Below are 11,953 nucleotides of genomic sequence, written 5' to 3' on the forward strand. Positions count from 1 at the left end.
ACAAGGAAAAGCTGGCCATCTTCCGCTCCTACTGCAGTAAAAAGATTGCCGACAAATACATCCATCCCAACCACATCACCAACATGGACGAGGTGCCACTCACTTTCGACATCCCGGTGAACCACACTGTAGAGAAGAAGGGGACCACCACGGTAGCGATACGCACAACGGGGCACAAGAAGTCAGCTTTTACTCTTGTGCTTGGTTGCCTTGGTAATGGACAGAAACTGCCACCTATGGTGATTTTTAAGAGGAAGACGCTGCCTAAAGAAAAGTTTCCAGCCGAAGTCATCGATAAGGCCAATCAAAAGGGCTGGATGGACAAGTAGAAAATGAGAGTGTGGCTGAGTGAGGTGTACGTAAAGAGGCCGGATGTTTTTTTTCCACGCGTCACCGTCGTCCCTGTTGATCTGTGACTCCATGCGCGCCCATCTCACAGCCGCTGTGAAAAAACAAGTGCAACTAAGACTGGGAGGCAACGCCAAGCGAATTACGCCACCATATATGAATGGATTGTGGATTCTTGGGCTAAGGTATCTGCTTTGACTGTTGTCCGAGCGTTCGCGAAAGCCGGCATCATTGCTGAACAGCCCCCCGGCAACGAGACTGACAATGACGAGAGGGAACCTGGCGTGTTTGTTGGTGAACTTGCCCAGCTGTTTATTTCTGATACAGAAGATGAGGACTTTGATGGATTTGTGGATGAGGATTGATCAAAAAATAATGTGAGTACATTGTTAAATACTTCAATAAAGTACAAACGAACTCAGTTTTGCTCCCGCTGCCTTTTTAAAAACATTGTTTTAGCGTGCATGCTTGCTACCGTATGTTTTAAACTAGCATAGATTTTACCATGTCTGCGCCCAATAATACGGTGCGCCTTATGTATGTGTTAAATACAGAAATAGACCCCGTAACTGAGACTGCGCCTTTTAATACGGTGCGTCCTATGGTCGTGAAAATATGGTACATTTTTGGAGGGGGGGGGGGGGGGTCTGGAACCCATGGATTATTTCTGGGAAATTATTTTCTTGAACATATTGCTTCAGTATTCAAAATGATTTTTATGTTTATTTCGAAGAGATGAATCACAAAAACCAAGGTAAACTGTATCTTATTATATATTAATAATAAATATTGCATATATTGTATTATTAAATGTGCATTATGAGTAATATTTTTAACCATCCATCCATCCATTTTCTACCGCTTATCCGGGTCGGGTCGCGGGGGCAGTAGCTTCAGCAGGGACGCCCAGACTTCCCTCTCCCCAGCCACTTCATCCAGCTCTTCTGGGGGGATCCCGAGGCGTTCCCAGGCCAGCCGAAGGATGTAGTCTCTCCAGCGTGTCCTGGGTCGTCCCCGGGGTCTCCTCCCGGTGGGACATGCCCGGAACACCTCACCAGGGAGGCATCCGAATCAGATGCCCCAGCCACCTCATCTGGCTCCTCTCAATGCGGAGGAGCAGCGGCTCTACTCTGAGATCCTCCCGGATGACCGAGCTTCTCACCCTATCTGTAAGGGAGAGCCCAGATACCCTGCGGAGGAAACTCATTTCGGCCGCTTGTATCCGGGATCTTGTTCTTTCGGTCACGACCCACAGCTCATGACCATAGGTGAGGGTAGGAACGAAGATCGACCGGTAAATTGAGAGCTTCGCCTTTCGGCTTAGCTCTTTCTTTACCACAACGGACCGATACAAAGTCCGCATCAGTGCAGACGCTGCACCGATCCGCCTGTCGATCTCCCGTTCCATTCTTCCCTCACTCGTGAACAAGACCCCAAGATACTTGAACTCCTCCACTTGGGGCAGGATCTCATCCCCGACCTGGAGAGGGCATGCCACCCTTTTCCGACTGAGGACCATGGTCTCAGATATGGAGGTGCTGATTCTCATCCCAGCCGCTTCACACTCGGCTGCGAACTGCTCCAGTGAGAGTTGGAGCTCACGGCTTGATGAAGCCAACAGAACCACATCATCAGCAAAAAGCAGAGATGTAATACTGGTCATTTTTCAATCATGAAATAAAAAAATAATAGTAATTTTAAAAGTAATTAATGTATTAATTACAACAATTAACATAACAGGTGAGTTAATAAACTTAATTTTAAAAACACATTCTGCAATATAATATGAAAAATGAAATATTTACCTTTCATATTAATTCAAGCAGTCACTGATGGTATTGTGGTGCATTTGCCTGACTTTGGTGCAGGCAGCGCGGGTTCAGTTCCCACTCAGTGACGGCGTGAATGTAAGTGTGAATGGTTGTCAGTGTCTATGTGCCCTGCAATCGACTGGCGTCCAGTTCAGGGTGTAGTCTGCCTTCGCCCGAAGTCAGCTGGGAAAGGCTCCAGCGCCCCCCGTGACCCTGAAGAGAATAAGCGGTATTGAGAATGGATGGATGGATTCATTCAAGCAGTTTGAGATCTACTACTCAAGTCCTTTAGTAATAAGTATTGTACATAACAGTTTTTTGTTTTGTTTTTTTTCCTCAAAGTGGAGTCATGGAAGTCCAAGAGAAGAAAGTGAGTCACGTCTACATGGTGACTAAGTGTGTATGGAATGACAGGGAGGGGGGAAGGGAAGGAACTGGCACACTGGAGGTTTTGTCGAATCTCTGTAATCACGTTGAGTGAGATATCACTATGATGCTAGACACACCAGACGTGTCGCTACCTGTCTTTAACCTACAAGCAGACGCTTGTAGGTTAAAGACAGACACTTAAGATACGAATTAAAAGAAAGCTGCAAGCAGCCATCCATGGACCCTCACACTACCTCCACCTTGTACAAAATCAATAGGGTCCCCCATGTGACATAGGCCATAGAAATCAACGTTTTAAGGTTATAGACAGGAAGGCTCGGGGACGACGGAAATCAATGCACCAAGACCATAGGAATCAAAGCTCTAGTAATGGCTGCTTGAAGACAATTAATATTAATAAATTAATACTTTCAGACATTAAAAAGTAATATTTGAAGATGGTCAATGCTCAAAGACAATGGAAATTACAGCTCACTGAATGTTTGAAGATGATAACGCTTGATGGTAGAAGTTGATGCTCGGAGACAACACAAATTAACATCTGAAGACATAAATAAAAGATCAAAGACAATAGAAATCCATGCCCGATCGGGAATGGTAGAAATCAATGCTCGAAGACGATGGAAATCAACGTTTCAAGGCGATATGAATCAATGGTCAAAGTCGATTAAAAATTAATATTCAAGACAACAAGTACAAATCAACACTCAGAACAGTAGAAATCAATACATGAATACAATAACAAAAATCATAGCTCACTGAATGTTTGACAATAGAAATCAACTCTCCAAGATAATAGGAATCAACAGAATGCTAAGGAGGCAGGATCTTCTTGATTGATAGGTACGTTGGCAGCTGGAACCAATGCATTAATTGTTTGTCTTTTATCACTCCATCACAGACCCTTTAAACCCCCCAGCTGCTCTGCTTTAGGATACACATCCGTTACCGTGACAACAAAGCTTTCCACCCCATGGCCGGTCGTGTGTGTGAGCGAGAGATTTATTGCTTGTGTGTGCGCTTAACAATCTTTTAATAATGCATTAGGACCTTTGTGTTTGTTGAGACAACCATGTAGTGCAACATAAAGAGCAAGGGGAAAAAAGGAATATTTACAAGGTGGGGCAAAAGCAGGTAGACACTTGAAGGACAGAAGGATATGAGGATGGTATGGAAGAAAGGGAGGGAGGATGGAAGGAAACAAGGGTGGTATGAAAGGAAGGACAGAAGGAAAGAAATCAGAACGTATGGAAGTAATTAAGGAAAGAAGGAGGAAAGCAGATATAGATCGTATGAAAGGAAGGTAGTAAGGAAAGATGGAGGGGTGGACACACGGATGGTATGAAAGGAAGGAAGGGTGAAGAAAGAAAGGATGGAAGGAAACAAGGATGTATGAAAGGAAGGATAGAAGGAAAGAAACAAAGGATGGAAGGTAGCAAGGATGGTATGAAATGGAAGGGAGGGAGGAAGTATGGAAAGTCTCCACCAGGTCAACACACCCTAACCCACAGCGAGAATTGAAACCCTCACACTGGCCTAATATGAAGGCTCAACTCCTGTAAAACCCCTGACTCTTACTTGAAACCATGACTTAAAACAGTACCTAATAAATACCAACGCTAACCCAGGCTAGAAACCCTAACTTGAAACGCAAACTCTGGCAAGAAACCATATTTTGAATTTTTTTAGATCAAACCATGTTAAATAATTGTAATAAGTGTAAATAATCAGATGAAAACTATTTAAAGTGCATACCTTCTTACCTGTATAATAATAGGTTGCAAAGAACTCACCCGTTATTCCAATGATATGCTCAATATCTTGGGGGAAAATACAGTGCCTTGAAAAAGGATTCATACCCCTTGAACTTTTTCACATTCGTGACCTTACAATCACAAACTCGAATGTGTTTTGTTGAGATCTCATGCGATAGACCAACACAAAGCAACATATAATTGTGAAGTGGAACGAATATGATAAGCTCTTCAAAATTTAAACCGAGTATAAATCTGAAAAATGTGTTTCTCATTTGTATTCAGCCCCCCCCCCGTACTCCGAAAAACAATCCAATGCAATCAATCCACTGTATGCGGAGTATTATGTGACCAATGTGGAACATAGGGCAGCTGAATTCCTGTGTATGCTGCGCTAACGAGCATGACTACGGGTTGATGACATGATGGTTTGAAGTTGAACTTGCTAAAAAAAAAAGGTCTTAATGGATGGTGTCTTGGGCCAAAAGTTAAATACATGTATATCATTTATGTATGCAAATATGATACATATAAACATGAATGAAGCCAAGACACCGTATATTGTCATCTTTGGTGGCTCTGTGGTAACATGTTTAAAAAAAGACGTAGACATTTGAAGTTCCTACGGGTGGTTCCCTATTCACCCGAGCGAGGAGGAAGTGCTTTTACTCGTGTTGCCGAATGCGGCAGTAGGTTGCGCGTACACTGGATTGCCTTCAGAAGTCACCCAATGAGTAAATAGAGTCCAACTGTGTGTGAATACTCCTGTTCTGTGAATGGTCTCAGTGGTTTGGGCAAACCTGGAAGAAAACCTGTTGGAGGCTAAAATAGACGAGACTGGGAAGGGAATTCATCCTCCAGCAAAACCGTGAACCTAAACATAAAGCTAGAGTTACAATGGAATGGTTTACATCAAAGAATATTCATCATGTGTTATGCCCCAGTCAACGTCCAGACCTAAATCCCATTGAGCATCTGTGGCAAGACTTGAAAATTGTTGGTCACAGAAGCTCTCCATCCAGTCTGGCTGAGTGTTAGCTACTGTATTTTGCAAAGCATTCACACAATTATATAATGTAATCTTTTCTCCCAAATTAAGCAATCCACTAATCAATGCTTGATTGACATATTTCTGTCTGTGACAGTGTTTTGACAAGGATTATTAATGGACAAAAAAAAAAAAAATTTCCCCTATAAATTATGGAAATAATCTGCTCCAGGGGCAAACACCATCATGAAATCTTTGACTGCATGTTCCAAGTCACATTTAACATACTTGTCATACACGTGTAAAAATAACTTGACCACTGTTAATATTAACGTGGCATATATCAACTTTTTTCCCCGTAGCAAAGAATGAAAAGAGAAATCTGTCCCAGGGTCAAACTGTTACCTCTATTTACAAGCAAGGTTTTTTAACATGCTTCTCTCATACAAGTGTAAAAAGAAGTCAACAGCTGTAATATTAAAATGTAAAAAGGATACAACTTTTTAATTTTACAAGTATAAAAATAACTTAATCACTGTTGGTATTAATGTTTAAAATCAATAAAACTCCAAATTTATCCCATACAAAATAATGGAAGTAGAAATAGTCTGTTGCTGAGACAAGCTCTGGTTTTCATATTAACTTTATTAGCTTTTCATGTAACGTGTTCTTAAGTAACATTTGAACTTTCTTAACTTTTATACAAGTGCAAGAATAAGTTACCCCGTTAATATTCATATGTTCAATATGAGCGTTGCAACAAAAGCGAAAAATAAAAAGCAAAACTGTTTTCCGTGGGCTGTAATGCATGGGAATGGCCCGTGAGAACTGTCGCTGTCTCCGCACGTTTCCCATAGAATGATGAAAGCTGCTTTGTGGTTTTCACATTTCCCCTTTTTTTTTTTACATGAAAGGAAACAAAAAGCTACAATGTTGTTTCGATTAGGAAGTCACACACACACGGACGGCTAAATCATATTTGTACCTATGCCAAGCTTTGTGAGATTCTTTGACATTTGATAGTATCGTGATGATAAATAGATCTTGAAATGAAATAACATTGATTACTTTCCAAACATGTTGCTCTAACGGTGCCCTTTATTAGTCCATCCATCCGTCCATGTTCTGTACCACTTTTCCTTACTAGGATCGCGGGTGTCTTAGAATTTAATTAAAATGACTTTTTTGGTACTGTTTTTAATTAAATGAAATTATTTGTATTGTATTTCTTGTAGTAATATTTTCAAAACTAATTTAGGATTCATTTTTTACATATACAATCCAATTTAATTAAAATATATATTACACATACAATCCAATTTAATTAAAAACAATGTTATTTTATTTCTTGTAGTAATTTAAAAACATGTTTTATTTACACACACGAAAGAAATTGTGAAACAAATAGTGTAGGAATCAGTTTAGATTTTGTATTTATTCAACCCAATTTTTTTTTGTCTTGTACACACTTAAAAAAAATGATTATTTTTTGTTTATTTTATTAACATTAATTACTCTTTTTTTGTAATTTAAATGTAGTTTATGACCCTTTTGTATGTACACAATCCAGTATGCAAAAAATACCTTACTCATTACAAATATATATATATATTTTTTTTAAACCAATCTTTTTCATTCACAATTTTTGGGTGTAAAAAAATTATGGGTAAATTTAGACATTTTTTAGATTTAAAACCCTGTAAAAGTTTTGTTTTCACATGTAATGCGGGCCTTTTGCTTTTATCGATGTGCTGTGAAATTGTCCATGTATAGCGGCTGCTCCAGTAACAAAATATCCTTTAATAACATTGGAGATGTGTCCAAAATTTACCAACAATAGGTTAGGATACTGGTCCTGTTTATAGGCTAATTACCAAATCTTGCAGTATCTCACAGCCCAGGTTATTTATTCAAAAGTATCTGTATCGGTTATACTGGCCTTGTATTTACTTGATATGGGATCAATAACAAATCTTGGAATATTGCACACTAGCTTCCAACGTAATTATGAAAAAGTATCATATCAGCAAGATTGGCCCTGTATCTAATTGATATCGCATATGTACCTATTATTGCAGTATTGCACGCCACTATCATTGACCTTAATTATTGCAGTAAAATGTATTGGTATCAGAATCGGCGATACTGGCCCTGTCTTTACTTAATATCGGATCGATACCCAATCTTGCAGTTTCGCACACCACTAGCATCCACCTTAATTATTAAAAAGTATCGGTATTGGTGATACCGGTCCTGTATTTACTTGGTTTCAGGCGCATACCAAATTTTAATATATCGCACACCACTACCATGTGTCTTTCTCTTATTTTGGTCCAGATTAAAAGGAAGTGTTGCCCCTTACACACACACTCTAGCATGATTTTCAGTCAGCATTGCCATTAACTTGTCAAGTGTCCTCCTTTGTGTGTGTGTTTCTTTGCACAGTAACAATGAGCGTACGCAACCACACACCTTTTGCTTCTGAAACCATTTTTGTCCTAAACGAGCACATGTGGTTTTGAAGTGCTCACATTTTCTTTGTTCAGTGGGCTCTGCTATAAAATGGCCGAGTGCCACAAGAGACGCAAGTAGAATAAAAAAAAAAAAACATTGCTTTTGACTTCCTCGCTGTCCAATCACCATAGCAACAACATGATCATCCGCATCAGCTTTAGTCTGTTTGAGACAGATACAACCATGAATGCACACCAGTGGACCTTCATTATCATGAAACAGTCAACGTGTGTTAACACAGTTCTGTTTACTCACTTACTTTACAGTTGACGCTAAATACTAAAACAATAAAAATCAACAGATCGAAACCAAATAGTAAATAGAAACCTCAAGATTGCTTATAACATTCACATCTGCAAACTTGGCCTTTTAAAGTCTGCTGTACTTTTTATTGCTTTCAGTTTATCATTTTTTCACACTTTTTTTATGCTGTTGCTTGGCAGTCTTCAAAGGGTTCAAGCTTAAGCCCCATAGGCCAATAAAAAATACAAATGTAAAATTAATTATTAAAAATGTTAAAAGTATGAGCTTGCTAGAGTGTTTGAATGACAATCTAGGAGCTAGATAAGGAATTTTTAGGAAAGGAGATTTGGTATCGATCAGATACCAAGTAAAAACCATTATCGCCAATACCGATACTTTGTCATAAATAAGGTGGTTGCTGGTGGTGTGCCATACTGTAAGATTTAGTATCTAACTCATGCCAAGTAAGATATTGTCACTGATTCCCTTTTTCATAATTAAGGTGGATGCTACTGCATAGTGGTGTGCAATACTGCAAGATTCAGTTGATCTAATACCAAGCAAATACAGGGCTACTATCACCCATCCCACAACTTTTTCATAATTAATGTGGATGCATGGTGGTGTAACATATTGCAAGATTAAGTATTGATCAAATTCAAAGTAAATAAAGGACCAATATCACCAAACCCGTTTTGAAAAAAAAATTGTCACCAAATATAGCAATGTGACGTCGTTTACGAGTTTTTTGAGATACAAGCCATCAATCTGCCGATTTTTTTGCTTTGACTTGCAAGCCCAAACTTTAGATATGAGCGTTAAAGCAGGAGTTGGGCAGATATAATTAGTAAAAAAAAGAGGCTTTGAGCTGTTTATTGCCCCGCTCAGCTGAAGGTTACTGTCAAACTAAGCAGAAAACAAAGACAATTAGATGTGTGTTTGAAACGACCACAAAGCCTCCACTAGCATACAGTGGGAAACACCATAGATGGGCTAACAAAGAACATCTATGTGGCAATGTTGTTACTCTTTAAAGTGCCTGTACAGGGACCAAAAAAATGGCTTGTACATTTGAGACGCCACAGAGGTGTTTTTTAAAAAAAAAAATCACCACATAAAATAAGGTTCTAAAAATCATGAAAAATAAGGCCCGCCCTCGAGCTGCAGGACTGTATGAAGGTGTTAGAGACGAGCTCTTCACCTGTCAATCAAATACATTCGCAATACACTGTGTGCTCAAGTGTCTGTGCTCAGCTATAATAACGTGTGCCGCTGTGTTTTATAAACAGTTAACTTTCCAGCCTCTGTTGTGTGAGAAGGGCACCCATACAAAACAACACCGAGCGAGGCGCTGACATATTTGATGCCCGCCTTAGATCATCCGCTCACTAGCTAGTTAGCTCACAGGCTAACAAACAGTGAGCTTTCCCTTAAGTGTCTTTGTTTGGATCTACGTGTGCCGCATGGAGCCAGGCTGCGGTATGTCGGGCCCGACTCTGGTCCACTGGTCCACGAGCGCACTTGCGGCTAGTAACTAAAAGCAACTACTAGCAGGCCACTTTGCAGTGGAGCCGTCCAACTCACTGTCAGGCCATCCTTATACAAGTTCTTATATAAAGTCCTGACCTCAACCCGATTGAGATGCTGTGACTTGACTTCAAGAGAGCTATTCACAGCAGACATCCTTGGAATCTTGCTGAACTACAACAGTTTTGTTAAGAGGAATGGTCCAAAAGTCATCCTAATCGTTGTGCACGTCTGATCTGCAACTACAGGAAATGTTTGGATGAGGTTATTGTTGCCAACGGAGGGTCAAACAGTTATTAACTCCATAGGTTCACTTACTTTTGACTCCCTGCCCTGTGAAAATGTACGTAGTTTTCTATAAAAATATGAAAATGCATTTTTTGTGTGGTATTAGTTTAAGCAGACTGTTTATTCTTGTGCTTCAGAAGAAGATCAGACATTTTACAACCAATTAATGCAGGAATTTAAGAAATTCCAAAGGCTTCACATACTTTTTCATCCCACTGTACACTGTTAAAAGACGGTGACAGATTAGAGACCAACACAACAACGTTCCCACCCACATACTACCACACACACATCCGTGACCCTAATGAGGACAAGCGCTATACAAGATGGATGGTTGAAATTTGATACGAATGGGTTTGCAAAACCTGGAAGATCAAGAAGGATGCTATGGGGGTCAAGGTGAAACCCGAGGAGGTGTTTTTAGTCTGTGCAGTGATTTGACTGGAGCTCAGTGAGGCATTCAGGGATGAAGGTATACACATCAGTCGTACACGGGTGTGGGGTTTCGACTAAGTCACAGCTCAGTGCAAAGAATGTCCACCTTGCCTTGCTAATGGTTGATCTATTGAAGTCCAGGGCCTCAGTCACCTGGATGATGAGATTAGTGGACCACAGAGTCTTGTGCTGACTCCTGTGTCGTCCTTCTGCTTTCTCCTACACTTCTCTTTCTCACGCTTTCATTTGCACTTTCACAGCCAAAAGCACAGTTGTTATTCCGCCTGTGTACCCGCTGCTATCAGCCAGACGGCGGTTGGGGGGGGGGGAATCATTGTCTGATCCCACACAGCCCAGATCCTACTGCAGATGAGTCCACACCCACAAAAACACACACCAGGTGTTCCTTCATTATTTCCTCTTTTGGGCCCTCTTTTAGTGGAGCAACCTGATATTAAATGAAATGTCCCCAGATTAAATGCTTGATAGCATTACCCTGCTTTAACCCATGCACTTTGCACACTCAGACATTACACAGTGTTTGAATTACAAGAGCAAACAAGGAAACAAAATGCTAATTTGCTGCTGTGGTGTCAGTTAGGACTTTGTCACCAAGCGCTGCAGGGCCATAAAGTCAACTGTAATGTTTGCCAGGCGCCTCATATTGTCTTGGTTCAGACTTATTCAGAAAACAACAGGATAAAAACATGAATGGATGAATTTGTGAATAGCACACTGCAATTAGGCGTAGGTTCAGTGTTCAGTAAACCTCTGCCCATTCATAAATCAGCATTCGAGAACTTACCTAATCACAAATTGGTGTGTAGAACATCATTACATTATTTGCTGAAAAATGCACCCTTTCACACCACAATCCATGTAATGTCCAAAGGCCCGGCTCTTTCTAAGTTGCTGTGTTAGCTAACAGCAGCGCAATGGAAGATTCCAGTACAGGTCCCACCGGCAAGATGCAAAGAAATTTCCTGATCGCTGGAAGTTAACAAAGGTAGAGAATCACTTGCGATATATTTACTTTAAAAAAAAAAAAGAGTATATGTATTACCTAGGCAAGAATATAATAAAATGTCCAATAGAAATGCATTTATTGGGATATTTAACGGTTGCGAAGAGGCGACATCCACGCCAATGTCCTCGATCTTTTCAATTTTTTTTCAAAATCAAACCGTCTTTAACAAGGTAAAAAAAAAAAGGGGGGGGGGGAATCAATTTTCAACCAACCATATTGAGTCGCACCTCAAATAAATGAGGGCGACAATATTCGATTTGAATACACAATTCCATGACATTATCAAAAGACGTGATTTTGCACTGACCTCCCACCCTGTCAAACTAAAGAAAATAAACCCAAAAGCATTAGCTAGTCATCAATAGGTTCTTCAAAGCCATTCAATCTTGTAGGCGGTCCTTAGATTGATAATTTGATCACATAACTTGTGTTACTGACTTGCTTGTTTGCTGTCTGTCTGCTGCCGCTCCTTTCACACTTCGATACATTGACAGTAAGTCAAGACGCGCACACAAGTCCAACAAAGCCCTAGTGAACGTGCCCTTCAAAATAAATACACCACTACGCTTCAGTGACATTTATAATCAACGCAATCTGCACTTTTGTATTTCATGAACGTGGACAATAT

The 11,953-nt window shown here is 40.2% G+C and overlaps 1 long non-coding RNA gene across 1 annotated transcript; it reads right to left on the reverse strand.

Annotated features, from left to right (window-relative positions):
* Nucleotides 1-16: 16 nt before the first annotated feature.
* On the reverse strand, nt 17-11,938 carry LOC133473797 (uncharacterized). The gene is made up of 5 exons (XR_009787241.1): nt 11,633-11,938; nt 11,362-11,485; nt 11,104-11,288; nt 2,154-2,372; nt 17-1,952 (listed from the first exon to the last, which is right to left on the reverse strand). It is a non-coding gene; the product is annotated as an uncharacterized LOC133473797 (long non-coding RNA).
* Nucleotides 11,939-11,953: the final 15 nt, after the last annotated feature.

The sequence above is a fragment of the Phyllopteryx taeniolatus genome, chromosome 2 (assembly GCF_024500385.1).
Source record: "Phyllopteryx taeniolatus isolate TA_2022b chromosome 2, UOR_Ptae_1.2, whole genome shotgun sequence".
Classification (NCBI taxonomy): Eukaryota; Metazoa; Chordata; class Actinopteri; order Syngnathiformes; family Syngnathidae; genus Phyllopteryx; species Phyllopteryx taeniolatus.